We start from the raw sequence: 14,044 nt of genomic DNA, 5'->3' as shown, positions 1-14,044 counted from the left end.
CCTATATACTACTTCTTTAAATGTCTATATCTCTGCTCGTGGACACTACATTTTGTTGTAACTTCGTAGAAACCTTTCTATTCCTGTCTAGAAACGATGATAAAAATTTCAAAAGGGATACTCAATCCCTTCTATTTTTTTTTATTTTTTTTTCTCTAAGACAATGCCTATATACTACTTCTTTAAATGTCTATATCTCTGCTCGTGGACACTACATTTTGTTGTAACTTCGCAGAAACCTTTCCGTTACTGTCTAGAAACGATGATAAAAATTTCAAAAGGGATACTCAATCCCTTCTATTTTTTTTATTTTTTTTTTCTCTAAGACAACGCCTATGTACCATTTCTTCAAATGTCTATATCTCTGCTCGTGGACACTACATTTTGTTGTAACTTCGTAGAAACCTTTATAATATTATCAAGAAACGATGATAAAAATTTGAAAAGGGATACTCAATCCCTTCTATTTTTTTTTTATTTTTTTTTTCTCTAAGACAATGCCTATATACTACTTCTTCAAATGTCGATATCTCTGCTCGTGGACACTACGTTTTGTTGTAACTTCGTAGAAACCTTTATAATACTATCTAGAAACGATGATAAAAATTTCAAAAGAGATACTCAATCCCTTCTATTTTTTTTTTTTTTTCTCTAAGACAATGCCTATATACTACTTCTTCAAATGTCTATATCTCTGCTCGTGGACACTACATTTTGTTGTAACTTCGTAGAAACCTTTCTATTCCTGTCTAGAAACGATGATAAAAATTTCAAAAGGGATACTCAATCCCTTCTATTTTTTTTTTATTTTTTTTTCTCTAAGACAATGCCTATATACTACTTCTTCAAATGTCTATATCTCTGCTCGTGGACACTATATTTTGTTGTAACTTCGTAGAAACCTTTCTATTCCTGTCTAGAAACGATGATAAAAATTTCAAAAGGGATACTCAATCCCTTCTATTTTTTTTTTATTTTTTTTTCTCTAAGACAATGCCTATATACTACTTCTTCAAATGTCTATATCTCTGCTCGTGGACACTACATTTTGTTGTAACTTCGTAGAAACCTTTCTATTACTGTCTAGAAACGATGATAAAAATTTCAAAAGGGATACTCAATCCCTGCTATTTTTATTTATTTTTTTTTTCGCTAAGACAATGCCTATATACTACTTCTTTAAATGTCTATATCTCTGCTCGTGGACACTACATTTTGTTGTAACTTCGTAGAAACCTTTCTATTCCTGTCTAGAAACGATGATAAAAATTTCAAAAGGGATACTCAATCCCTTCTATTTTTTTTTATTTTTTTTTTCTCTAAGACAATGCCTATATACTACTTCTTTAAATGTCTATATCTCTGCTCGTGGACACTACATTTTGTTGTAACTTCGCAGAAACCTTTCCGTTACTGTCTAGAAACGATGATAAAAATTTCAAAAGGGATACTCAATCCCTTCTATTTTTTTTATTTTTTTTTTCTCTAAGACAACGCCTATGTACCATTTCTTCAAATGTCTATATCTCTGCTCGTGGACACTACATTTTGTTGTAACTTCGTAGAAACCTTTATATTACTATCAAGAAACGATGGTAAAAATTTCGAAAGGGATACTCAATCCCTTCTATTTTTTTTTTCTCTAAGACAATGCCTATATACTACTTCTTCAAATGTCTATATCTCTGCTCGTGGACACTACATTTTGTTGTAACTTCGTAGAAACCTTTCTATCACTGTCTAGAAACGATGATAAAAATTTCAAAAGGGATACTCAATCCCTTCTATTTTTTTTTTTATTTTTTTTTTTCGCTAAGACAATGCCTATATACTACTTCTTTAAATGTCTATATCTCTGCTCGTGGACACTACATTTTGTTGTAACTTCGTAGAAACCTTTCTATTCCTGTCTAGAAACGATGATAAAAATTTCAAAAGGGATACTCAATCCCTTCTATTTTTTTTTTTATTTTTTTTTCTCTAAGACAATGCCTATATACTACTTCTTCAAATGTCTATATCTCTGCTCGTGGACACTATATTTTGTTGTAACTTTGTAGAAACCTTTATATTACTATCAAGAAACGATGATAAAAATTTCGAAAGGGATACTCAATCCCTTCTATTTTTTTTTTTTTTCTCTAAGACAATGCCTATATACTACTTCTTCAAATGTCTATATCTCTGCTCGTGGACACTACATTTTGTTCTAACTTCGTAGAAACCTTTCTATTACTGTCTAGAAACGATGATAAAAATTTCAAAAGGGATACTCAATCCCTTCTATTTTTTTTTTTTTTTTTTTTCGCTAAGACAATGCCTATATACTACTTCTTTAAATGTCTATATCTCTGCTCGTGGACACTACATTTTGTTGTAACTTCGTAGAAACCTTTCTATTCCTGTCTAGAAACGATGATAAAAATTTCAAAAGGGATACTCAATCCCTTCTATTTTTTTTTTTTTTTTCTCTAAGACAATGCCTATATACTACTTTTTCAAATGTCTATATCTCTGCTCGTGGACACTACATTTTGTTGTTACTTCGTAGAAACCTTTCTATTACTGTCTAGAAACGATGATAAAAATTTCAAAAGGGATACTCAATCCCGTCTATTTTTTTTTATTTTTTTTTCTCTAAGACAATGCCTATATACTACTTCTTCAAATGTCTATATCTCTGCTCGTGAAATGGTACATAGGCGTTGTCTTAGAGAAAAAAAAATTTAAAAAAATAGAAGGGATTGAGTATCCCTTTTGAAATTTTTATCATCGTTTCTAGACAGGAATAGAAAGGTTTCTACGAAGTTACAACAAAATGTAGTGTCCACGAGCAGAGATATAGACATTTAAAGAAGTAGTATATAGGCATTGTCTTAGCGAAAAAAAAAAAATAGAAGGGATTGAGTATCCCTTTTGAAATTTTTATCATCGTTTCTAGACAGTAACAGAAAGGTTTCTGCGAAGTTACAACAAAATGTAGTGTCCACGAGCAGAGATATAGACATTTGAAGAAATGGTACATAGGCGTTGTCTTAGAGAAAAAAAAAATTAAAAAAAATAGAAGGGATTGAGTATCCCTTTTGAAATTTTTATCATCGTTTCTAGACAGTAACAGAAAGGTTTCTGCGAAGTTACAACAAAATGTAGTGTTCACGAGCAGAGATATAGACATTTGAAGAAATGGTACATAGGCGTTGTCTTAGAGAAAAAAAAATTAAAAAAAATAGAAGGGATTGAGTATCCCTTTTGAAATTTTTATCATCGTTTCTAGACAGGAATAGAAAGGTTTCTACGAAGTTACAACAAAATTTAGTGTCCACGAGCAGAGATATAGACATTTGAAAAAGTAGTATATAGGCATTGTCTTAGAGAAAAAAAAAAAAAAAATAGAAAGGATTGAGTATCCCTTTTGAAATTTTTATCATCGTTTTTAGACAGTAATAGAAAGGTTTCTGCGAAGTCACAACAAAATGTAGTGTCCACGAGCAGAGATATAGACATTTGAAGAAGTAGTATATAGGCATTGTCTTAGAGAAAAAAAAAATAAAAAAAAATAGAAGGGATTGAGTATCCCTTTTGAAATTTTTATCATCGTTTCTAGACAGTAACAGAAAGGTTTCTGCGAAGTTACAACAAAATGTAGTGTTCACGAGCAGAGATATAGACATTTGAAGAAATGGTACATAGGCGTTGTCTTAGAGAAAAAAAAAATAAAAAAAAATAGAAGGGATTGAGTATCCCTTTCGAAATTTTTATCATCGTTTCTTGATAGTAATATAAAGATTTCTACAAAGTTACAACAAAATGTAGTGTCCACGAGCAGAGATATAGACATTTGAAGAAGTAGTATATAGGCATTGTCTTAGAGAAAAAAAAATAAAAAAAAAATAGAAGGGATTGAGTATCCCTTTTGAAATTTTTATCATCGTTTCTAGACAGTAACGGAAAGGTTTCTGCGAAGTTACAACAAAATTTAGTGTCCACGAGCAGAGATATAGACATTTGAAGAAATGGTACATAGGCGTTGTCTTAGAGAAAAAAAAAATAAAAAAAATAGAAGGGATTGAGTATCCCTTTTGAAATTTTTATCATCGTTTCTAGATAGTAATATTAAGGTTTCTACGAAGTTACAACAAAATGTAGTGTCCACGAGCAGAGATATAGACATTTGAAGAAGTAGTATATAGGCATTGTCTTAGAGAAAAAAAAAAATAAAAAAAAATAGAAGGGATTGAGTATCCCTTTTGAAATTTTTATCATCGTTTCTAGACAGTAACAGAAAGGTTTCTGCGAAGTTACAACAAAATGTAGTGTTCACGAGCAGAGATATAGACATTTGAAGAAATGGTACATAGGCGTTGTCTTAGAGAAAAAAAAAATTAATAAAAATAGAAGGGATTGAGTATCCCTTTTGAAATTTTTATCATCGTTTCTAGACAGTAACAGAAAGGTTTCTGCGAAGTTACAACAAAATGTAGTGTCCACGAGCAGAGATATAGACATTTGAAGAAATGGTACATAGGCGTTGTCTTAGAGAAAAAAAAAAATAAAAAAAATAGAAGGGATTGAGTATCCCTTTTGAAATTTTTATCATCGTTTCTAGACAGTAACTGAAAGGTTTCTGCGAAGTTACAACAAAATGTAGTGTCCACGAGCAGAGATATAGACATTTGAAGAAATGGTACATAGGCGTTGTCTTAGAGAAAAAAATAAAAAATAGAAGGGATTGAGTATCCCTTTTGAAATTTTTATCATCGTTTTTAGACAGTAATAGAAAGGTTTCTACGAAGTTACAACAAAATGTAGTGTCCAGGAGCAGAGATATAGACATTTGAAAAAATGGTACATAGGCGTTGTCTTAGAGAAAAAAAAAAAAAAAAAAAATAGAAGGGATTGAGTATCCCTTTTGAAATTTTTATCATCGTTTCTAGACAGGAATAGAAAGGTTTCTACGAAGTTACAACAAAATGTAGTGTCCACGAGCAGAGATATAGACACTTGAAAAAGTAGTATATAGGCATTGTCTTAGAAAAAAAAAAAATAAAAAAAAAGAAGGGATTGAGTATCCCTTTTGAAATTTTTATCATCGTTTCTAGACAGTAATAGAAAGGTTTCTACGAAGTTACAACAAAATGTAGTGTCCACGAGCAGAGATATGATTACTTTCACAAATACAATATAATTGCCTCCTTAGGGAAATTGCAATATTAAAAAAATAATCAAAGTGGATTATTTATTTTTTTACCTTTTTTTTTAATTTTTTTTAATATTCTAAACGACCTTTGATTTAAATTTTAACCTTATTTCATGCTTAAAGACAGATTTTTTTGCTTTTATATCGAATTAACCTCCCTGGTTGGGTTTTTAAATATAAAAAATAGAAGGGGTGGAATTTACCCTTTAGATCTTTTTCATAGCGAGATGATATAACGTCACTAATTTCTGTACAGTTACAACTTAATCTGTTGCTTTTTTAAGAGATATAAAGCGTGGCTTCTAGTTTCAGTGTCATTTAATTTTGGCTGCTAGCTGCTAGCTGCTAGTTTCAGTTTCATATACCTACGTACCTGAATTCGACTCGTATTTAACGCAGTCAAAACGGTAGACATTTGACCTACATACATTATATCTTGGAAAAGCAATGGTGACAGTATGAGTGTAAATAAAACTCTAATAAGTAATCCGCTCTGAACGCAAATCGTACACCTTCTAATAAAGTTTATGGAACATAAATCAAAACGCTGGTACAATTTAAGAAAAAAAAAAACATTAATATAAACTAATACGAAACAGTAAAAATAACCAAGTATTGGTATTAACCAATAAAGTACCGTTTAATAACCAATAACTCAACGGACATAAAAATCCCGATCATAAAAAAATATTTCGCATTAAATATAACGGAGTAAACGCGGACAGTTAGGTTTTACATTCAACAACTGGTATTGTAGGTGAAACGACCAAAGGCATGAGTTATTCCGTTTATTACCCCCATTTAGCTGTCAAGATTGTAATATGCAGACCACACAATGTCATAATTCTTTCTTTTCAATCTTTAGAACACTTATTTTCGTAGAAAATAAAAACCCTAATAGGACTTGTAAATGTTGTTGTTGACCTTTAAGTACTTGTAAAAATGGACTTATTTTTGATATTTCATAGCTTAGCTCGAGATTTATATACTGTTTGTTTTACATCCTTCTGATGAAGGTTATCAGACCGGACCGGGCATACCCGACCCGGACCAGGCAAGGTATGTAACACAGATGATTGATCTGGACCCGATCGGGAAATCTCATCTCATCCTGATCAGGTCCAGACAAATCTTCTGCGTTACATACCTTATCCTGTCCAGATAGGGCATGCCCGGTCCGGTCCTTCTAAGGAACACGAAAAAATTTCTACTCGGGATATACATTACTTCATACATATACTATATATACTACGTAACATATTGCGGAGATGATATTTAAGAGTTATTTAGTGACAATAATTGTTTTTGCAGGCAAACGAAAAAAAAAACCGACTTCAGTTATATCGACAAGTAATACAACGAAAAATTAGTCAAGTAAATACGCATTATCAAAGACTACTTCAAAAATTGTAATCAGACCTCGATGAAATTTAAATGTAAAAAATAAACATCAGCATTCGATTAAATTAAAAATTATCAAAATCAGTACACCCAGTAAAAAGTTATGCGGATTTTAGAGTTTCCCTCGATTTCTCTGGGATCCCATCACCACATCCTGGGTTCCTTATCATGGTACACCACACTAGGGAAAAAGTGAGCCTTTAGATATTTTTTAAAACAGGATAGAGATTGAGCTTGCCTTATAGAAAGGGAAAGAATATTTGTTCAAAACGAACAATAGTTGTCATAATACCGATATTTTTAACGACAATAAATTTTGTTAAGTAGCGATAACAACTAATAATTACGAAGTTAAGTTTAATTAAGGAAGAATGTTAATAGGTGAAATAAACTAGAAAGGAAACAAGGATCTTCTTTTTCTAGGAGGTATGTACAGTTACTAGCTGAATGAACTAACCACGTTAAGATATAGGAAGGTAAAAAATTACCTCAAGTGATAAATTTACAGGTATTGTAACAGTTATCTTCCTTTAAAAAGGAAATGAATTTATACTTTTAATAAAATCATTACAACTTTATTCAAATTTATAGTAAACTAGCTGTGCCCGCGACTTCGACTACGTGCAATTTAACAAAATAGTTATTGTTCAGTACGCAGAGTTATTAAATTTAAAAAAATGTCTAAAAAGTAGCCTAAGTTACTTCTTATTAAATCGCTTATCTGCTAGTGAAAGTCCCGTCAAAATCAGCCCAGAAGTTTCAGAGATTTGCCGGAACAAACCGAAAGACAGACAAACAAAATTATAAAAAATGTAAATAGCGGTTATTTCAATATTACAAACAGACACTCCAATTTTATTTATTTGTATAGATATATATTTACTTAATCTGACAACGTTGTCCTGTCTTGCTAATAGAAATTGTTAAATTAAGTAAAATTAAACACGTGAAATTTTAAAACTTCTAACGTATTCTGAATTTTTTTTCATTTATCGCAAAGTCAGAATCTTCTATATATAATTCGTACCCTAATAACCTACATTGACAGATTTTATTTTATGAACAGACACGTGACGTAGGTCTATGACAAGAAGTAAAGAGCGGTGGACGTACCATCGGCTCTGAACTATACCCAAGAAAGTAGTACATACTATGAAAGGTTTTATATCCCTCGAGTTCCGCTGGATGTGACATATGTACATGTTTTTTATTAAGTTTTATTTATATGTTTTATTTATATTTAACTGAGGTAGGGCACAGCAGGAATTTCCTACTCAAAATATGGAACAGCCCGACTGGGGAAGTACCTCGACCTTACAGAAGATCACAGCTAAATAATACTGTTTTCAAGCAGTCTTGTGTTCCTGTTGGTGAGTAAGGTGACCAGAGCTCCTGGGGGGATTGGGGATTGGGTCGGCAACGCGCTTGCGATGCTTCTGGTGTTGCAGGTGTCTATAAGCTACGGTAATCGCTTACCATCAGGTGAGCCGTACGCTTGTTTGCCGACCTAGTGACACAAAAAAAAATGTATTTATCTAAAATAATGTAGCTTTATCAGCCGACTGTTACCTTGTAACACCAGCATTAAGTTGGTTAGTTTAGGAACAGACGACACTCTTTGTATGTTATAAAAAATGTTTTATACTTAATCTGCAACCTTTTTGAGTTTAGATTTATTTATAATGAATGCCGCGTAGTATATTCCAAAAAAAAAAAAAAAATTGTTCTCCTGCGATATTTAAAATAATTTATCTAGTGTAAAATATTTAAACAGATCGACAGAAATGGGTGAAAACAATAATACGAATAGATTGACAAGAAACCGCTTAATTAATAGTAATATCTTTTAATTCCGGTTATTGGGAAACAACGGTCGGTTTTTCGCGACAAATGTCAGTAATTAAACTAGTACCGTCTAGGCGGTGCCTTGTGAGAACACAAAGCAATTTATTTTATACAAACTAATATCTTCAAGTAAGATCGTGTCTTCAAAGGCAATTTTCGCGGCAATCCCGGTATAATTTCTCATTTACGGTTAACAGCTAAATATTACTTTATTATGATATTTTTATTAAAATATTCAGCATACATTTAACGACTTTAGGAACAATTGTACGTTCTACTACTACTAAAAATTCGAAAGTATGTAAGGGCTATATATAGGAAAGGATTTCTAAGCATCAAAATTATAAGGATATATGATATGTGTATGTGTGTGTGTGTGTGTGCAATGATCGAGTCGGTTAAAAATAAAAATTAGAATAGATATGTCGTAATATAATAATAAAACACAATAGCACAAAGCATAAGTCGTAATTACACGCATATAATTTTATTTACATAGTAAATAAAATAATCAACTAAACATGCTGAGGAAAAACATTTGTCAAAACACCATTACATATGGAGTAATATTACGATAGGATAAGCCTTCGGATAAATTTATAATGACATCATTATAATGAAACAAGAACACACAAGATTTTTTTTAAACCATTTCCAAGCAAATAACAAAGGCAGCCCCGAAGCGATATGACTGAGAAATAACATAAACATTACGAACATTACGTCTGAAACGTAATTAATAATATAATTGAATTTACAAGGGTATACAGTCTAGAAGGAAATTATTTCTTTGAAGTGAAGAAAACACCCTATCTTACCGGATCGGACCCGAGATTCGCTTATTTAAAATGCGACATCCAGGATGATAAAAATTTTATAACGTTTTTCCTCAAATATCTTTTGATAAAACGATTTTTAAATCACAATTGAATTTTCGATTAATTATTATTACGATCTTTTATCATTTCATCTTGTAATTGGATTTTCAGATTAAAGGTGGTCGCTCCTACTTGGATGTGACGATTAAGTAAAAAAGATCTTCCGGTTAACACCTTTAATTAAATCAGTAAGTACTTTTAAGTTTGATTCATTTATTCCTGAGATTCATTTATAATCGGAATTTTAATAATTGTGTTTGCTGGCAAACGAAAAAAAACTACTTCAATTACATCGACAAGTAATACAACGTAGGTATACAAGGTAGACGAAAAAATAGTCAAGTAAATACGCATTATGAAAGATTACTTCAAACGTTGTAATCAGATCTCGAGGAAATTTAAATGTGACTACATGATAAACATCAGCTTTCGATTAAATAAAAATCATCAAAATCGGTACACCCAGTAAAAAGTTATTAGGATTTTCGAGGGTTTCCCTCGATTTCTCTAGAAACGTACATATATATACGGTCGAATTGAGTAAACTCCCCCTTTTTAGAAGTCGGTTAGAAAATAAAAGAAAATCATTATGCGAAGCAACATGCCTAAACAAATTACCCACCGAATGCTTTGAAAGTAATTTATACAGATGTATATAAGAAGTGAATATACAATTGGATTGTCTAGAAGAAATGTCTAATTAGATATAAGTCCGCTTATTGTACTACGCAATGTGTAACTTAAGACTTTGTTTAATAATGTATTTGTAGAATAAAACAAATTATAAAAAAAATATGTAATAAAACCCCCGCCTTCATTTCCAACATAAGCCTCGTAAGTATAGTAGATGGCAATATTGTGTAAACAATTTCTAAATTATCTCAACTTTAATTATTTCTCGGAAACCAATAACCGTTACAAACAATAAGAACAAACAAAAGTTCTCAAATCGAAACAATCAAACAAAGTAAATCAATTACATTACAAATGTTTTGAAACAATACATCAGGTAAGGTCGTTTTTTTTTTTTTTTTTTTTGCATGCCCCCTTCTCTTTGGGGGGAAAGGTGTAACTGAAACCTTGTTACAGATAAATGACTAAACGGATAAGGATAAATGGCCCTCAATTTTGCCAGCCACTTTAATGTACTGGAATATGCTTTAGTATACTGTTACATTAAAAAAAAAATATATCACTTCTGGTGCTAAATTATGAATTTTTAAATTAAATCATTATCTCAATAAGATTATGATTTTCATAGTGCATTTTTTCGTTATATTTTAAATGATTTGTGTACTGTGGCTGTTTTAATAACACTTTATGACATTTTAAACAGTTATATAAACTAAAATACTTTTTTTAAATTTCTAGTATTATATACAAACGTTGGAATGTTGTGTCAAATATAGTATATATCATCAATTTAAAACTCTACTATTTGTTACTAAATGTAAAAAAAAAATCGTTAAAATCGTACCTCTAAACTATGAAACCTTTTCATTGTAAGGTTGAGAGGTTATAGAGGCAACATAGCCTTTACAACCAATGCAAACCTCACACTTACTTAATATGTTAACATCAATTCGCATGCTTTAAATTAATTTAAGTTTCCACCGCGTTTTGCTTAAGGCGTTTAAGTTTGTTTAAAGTTTAGCTCATTGGTCCTTTGTAAAGATAAACAGCTTTCAACTTAAACCGTCACTGAACAGTTTATAACTAACAGTTTTGAATCAAAATTACCTGGAATCTATATTAAATACATGTCCTGAGGCTAATGACGTCAGTTCTTTTATTACCTGAAACAAATTAAAACACAAGATTAGTTTAAGATAAAATCAATACGAGTATATAGAATACATATAAAAAATAAAATAAAATGGAAAACAACTTTATTCACATAGGCTTTAAAAAGCACCTTCTCTTCGTTATCTTACCAATTAAAGTTGGAATCGGTAAGAGTGTGCTACCACCGATTCGAAATGATGTAGATTCTGCAGACAACAGACAAGAAACTTCGCAGTTACTCTTTAAATAAAATAAACTATGTTTTAATACAAAATCGGTAATTTCTCGTATGAAATACAGCATCACTAAATCCAGGCATTTTTATGATTTATGTAATTTTACACCAAATAATAAGCTTTAGCTAATAATTTCTTTTCAATACAAACTTTAAATTTATTTTCAGACAATTGCAAAATCATTTGTGGGATTTTATTAATTATTAACCTTAAATTAAACACAAAATTGCAATATTTTTAAAAGCTTAAAGAGAGCGGCATAAGTAGGCACATATTAATTATATCAAAATACCTTTTTAATCTTTACAAGAAGAAAACTTACACAATTTAAAATCTTACAATTCATTAAACATGAATGTAGCATCGAATAAAAAAAAACACATTATGTAAAAAGAAGCGTATGTATGTACGTAGTGCAAATTATTTGACGCAAAAAACAATTGATTCCCATTAATATCCCGTGGGAGCCGACAGTTACCTCGGGTATCGAGCGTATAGGGGAGAGCAAGGTACGTCGTAAGGTAAATAGTAATGAGTATAAAACGAAATTAATGGACAGCCCTAATGAATCATTAAGCAGACACGCTCGAGGAGACCTGATTGATCAGCGACCAGTATTCCTGTCTTACAAGAAATACGGTTGGACACATGCACACATTATTAATTTTTAATGTTAGTTAATAGTGACATTTTTTTTAAAACCGACCGAATAAGCCGACATCAATTGACATTGACATGTAATACAACGTAGATATTCGAACAGATATTTAGAAAGCCATTAACCCTAATTAAGAAGAAGATATAATTAATAAAATACGTATTACTAGAGATAGCTCAAAGATCTCATTTAAATTGAAATGGACCACAGGACAAGCACCAGCATTCGATTATGAAAAGAATCAGCAAAATCGGTACGGCCAGTATAATGTTATGATATAATACACATAAAAAATACAGTCTTAATTTGTAGCTTCGCGAAAAACTTGAGCACGGTTCGATGTTATATAATGCTTTGTAAAAGCTTCTAACGGAATAAAGAATTCAGAAATTTGCGAAGAAACCTAGAATATTTTAGAATACGTTACGATTATTTCAACTTTACGAGCTTGACAGTTCTCTAGACAGGCCATCGTCTGTCAGTTCAGATAGTGCCTATTAAAATATGGATATAACGTCCTTCATAATATCAGTAAGTTTTTGTATCCTCAAACTTACTGGTTAACTCTAACCCTTCTCATATATGAAGGAAGAGGCCTCAACCCAGCCAAGGGACGTTTCAGACTAATTAAATCAATCAATAATTAAAAACCGTAAACTTAAAATTCTCCATCCAGCACATCATTGGTTCAGTATCCACAACATTTTTGATTAATAACATTACCAAACAATATCAATTAACTTAAATTTAACTGAATTATAAAATATATAATTTTCACAAATTACTTGACATCGCGGTAAGGACCTTCAAGTTTTTAAGTACTTAATTCCTATTAACAATTCAAATTGAATTCTGCTATAAAGCAAACTTGCTGAAAGTTGATCATTTCGGAAGCAATCTCGTCGATCGAAAGATAAATAACGACCGACTTAATGGCGAATGAACGTTAAAATAAAATATAATTATTCTGATTTATTAGTTTATCTATACGTACATATATGTTTTTATTGATTAAGAACTTTATTATATATATGTAGCACCAATGCAAAAAAAAAGGTTTGTTATACCTAACGTACAAAATTACATAAAATAGACATGGTAAAAAAACCAATGAGTGTATATACAATGACATATAATAGAATTATAACAAGAAGAAATCTGTACATAAGATATGTTTAAGAAAAAGTAATTTTCTATTTTTGATTGTATGTTTATCACGTACTTATAAAAGCGCAAAATCTGTACAAAATCACATGCTGTTTTCATAGTCGTGATTTGAAATGTCTAACTTAAAATCTGACGAGTTTCGTATTAATACATAATCTAAAATTGAAGTCATCGCGTTTTTTACACAAATTCACCACGAGCCGAATCACGGAGCACAGCCAGTATTACATAATTAAAGAATAGGTAGTACAAATCATTACGTTTTGGCATAATAAAGTAAAGAAACCCTTCGTAACTTTTCAAACAAACTCCACAATGATGTAGGTACAACATTATTTACACACTTTTGTATTACTTTGGGGACACTTATGCGATAATTTCTAACACAAAATTTTACATCAAAGGTAATTTTTCAGGTTGTTGATTATGTATTATTAGTTTAAGAACTTGTTTTAATACTTGCTTTGTATGTTCGTAAATAATAAATACTGATATTACAAAGCTAAAAAGCTTGCTTGCTTGATAGCACTAACCTCAAGAACTAATGGTTCAAATTGAAAAAATGGTTTTATTGGATGCACTATTTACAGATGAAGACTATAGGCTCAACGACGTCACGCTACAACATCTAAAAACAGAGCGCAACCGAAATATGTTGCAAAAAACGAGAAATATTTATTCGTTTAGATACGATACCATATGAAATAACATAAAGATTTCGAAGCGAACGAAGTTGCGAGCAACACTATATGACTCAAGAAAATATTGACATAATATTTCTATGTAAGTATTATTATAAGCGAAATTTGTTATTTGATAAAATAATTTTGATAAAAGTCAGTAAATAACACAATAACATTAAAGGCTAATGTATTTC

General features: G+C 30.8%; 1 protein-coding gene across 1 annotated transcript in view; it reads right to left on the bottom strand.

The window, feature by feature from the left end:
- The window catches only part of LOC123667503 (E3 ubiquitin-protein ligase CBL-B-B), a 92,846-nt gene that overhangs the window by 48,369 nt on the left and 30,433 nt on the right, over positions 1-14,044 (bottom strand). The gene's annotated exons all lie outside the window — the stretch shown is intronic.

The sequence above is a fragment of the Melitaea cinxia genome, chromosome 28 (genome assembly GCF_905220565.1).
Source record: "Melitaea cinxia chromosome 28, ilMelCinx1.1, whole genome shotgun sequence".
NCBI classification, from domain to species: domain Eukaryota; kingdom Metazoa; phylum Arthropoda; class Insecta; order Lepidoptera; family Nymphalidae; genus Melitaea; species Melitaea cinxia.
This window is presented reverse-complemented; position numbering and strand designations above follow the sequence as displayed.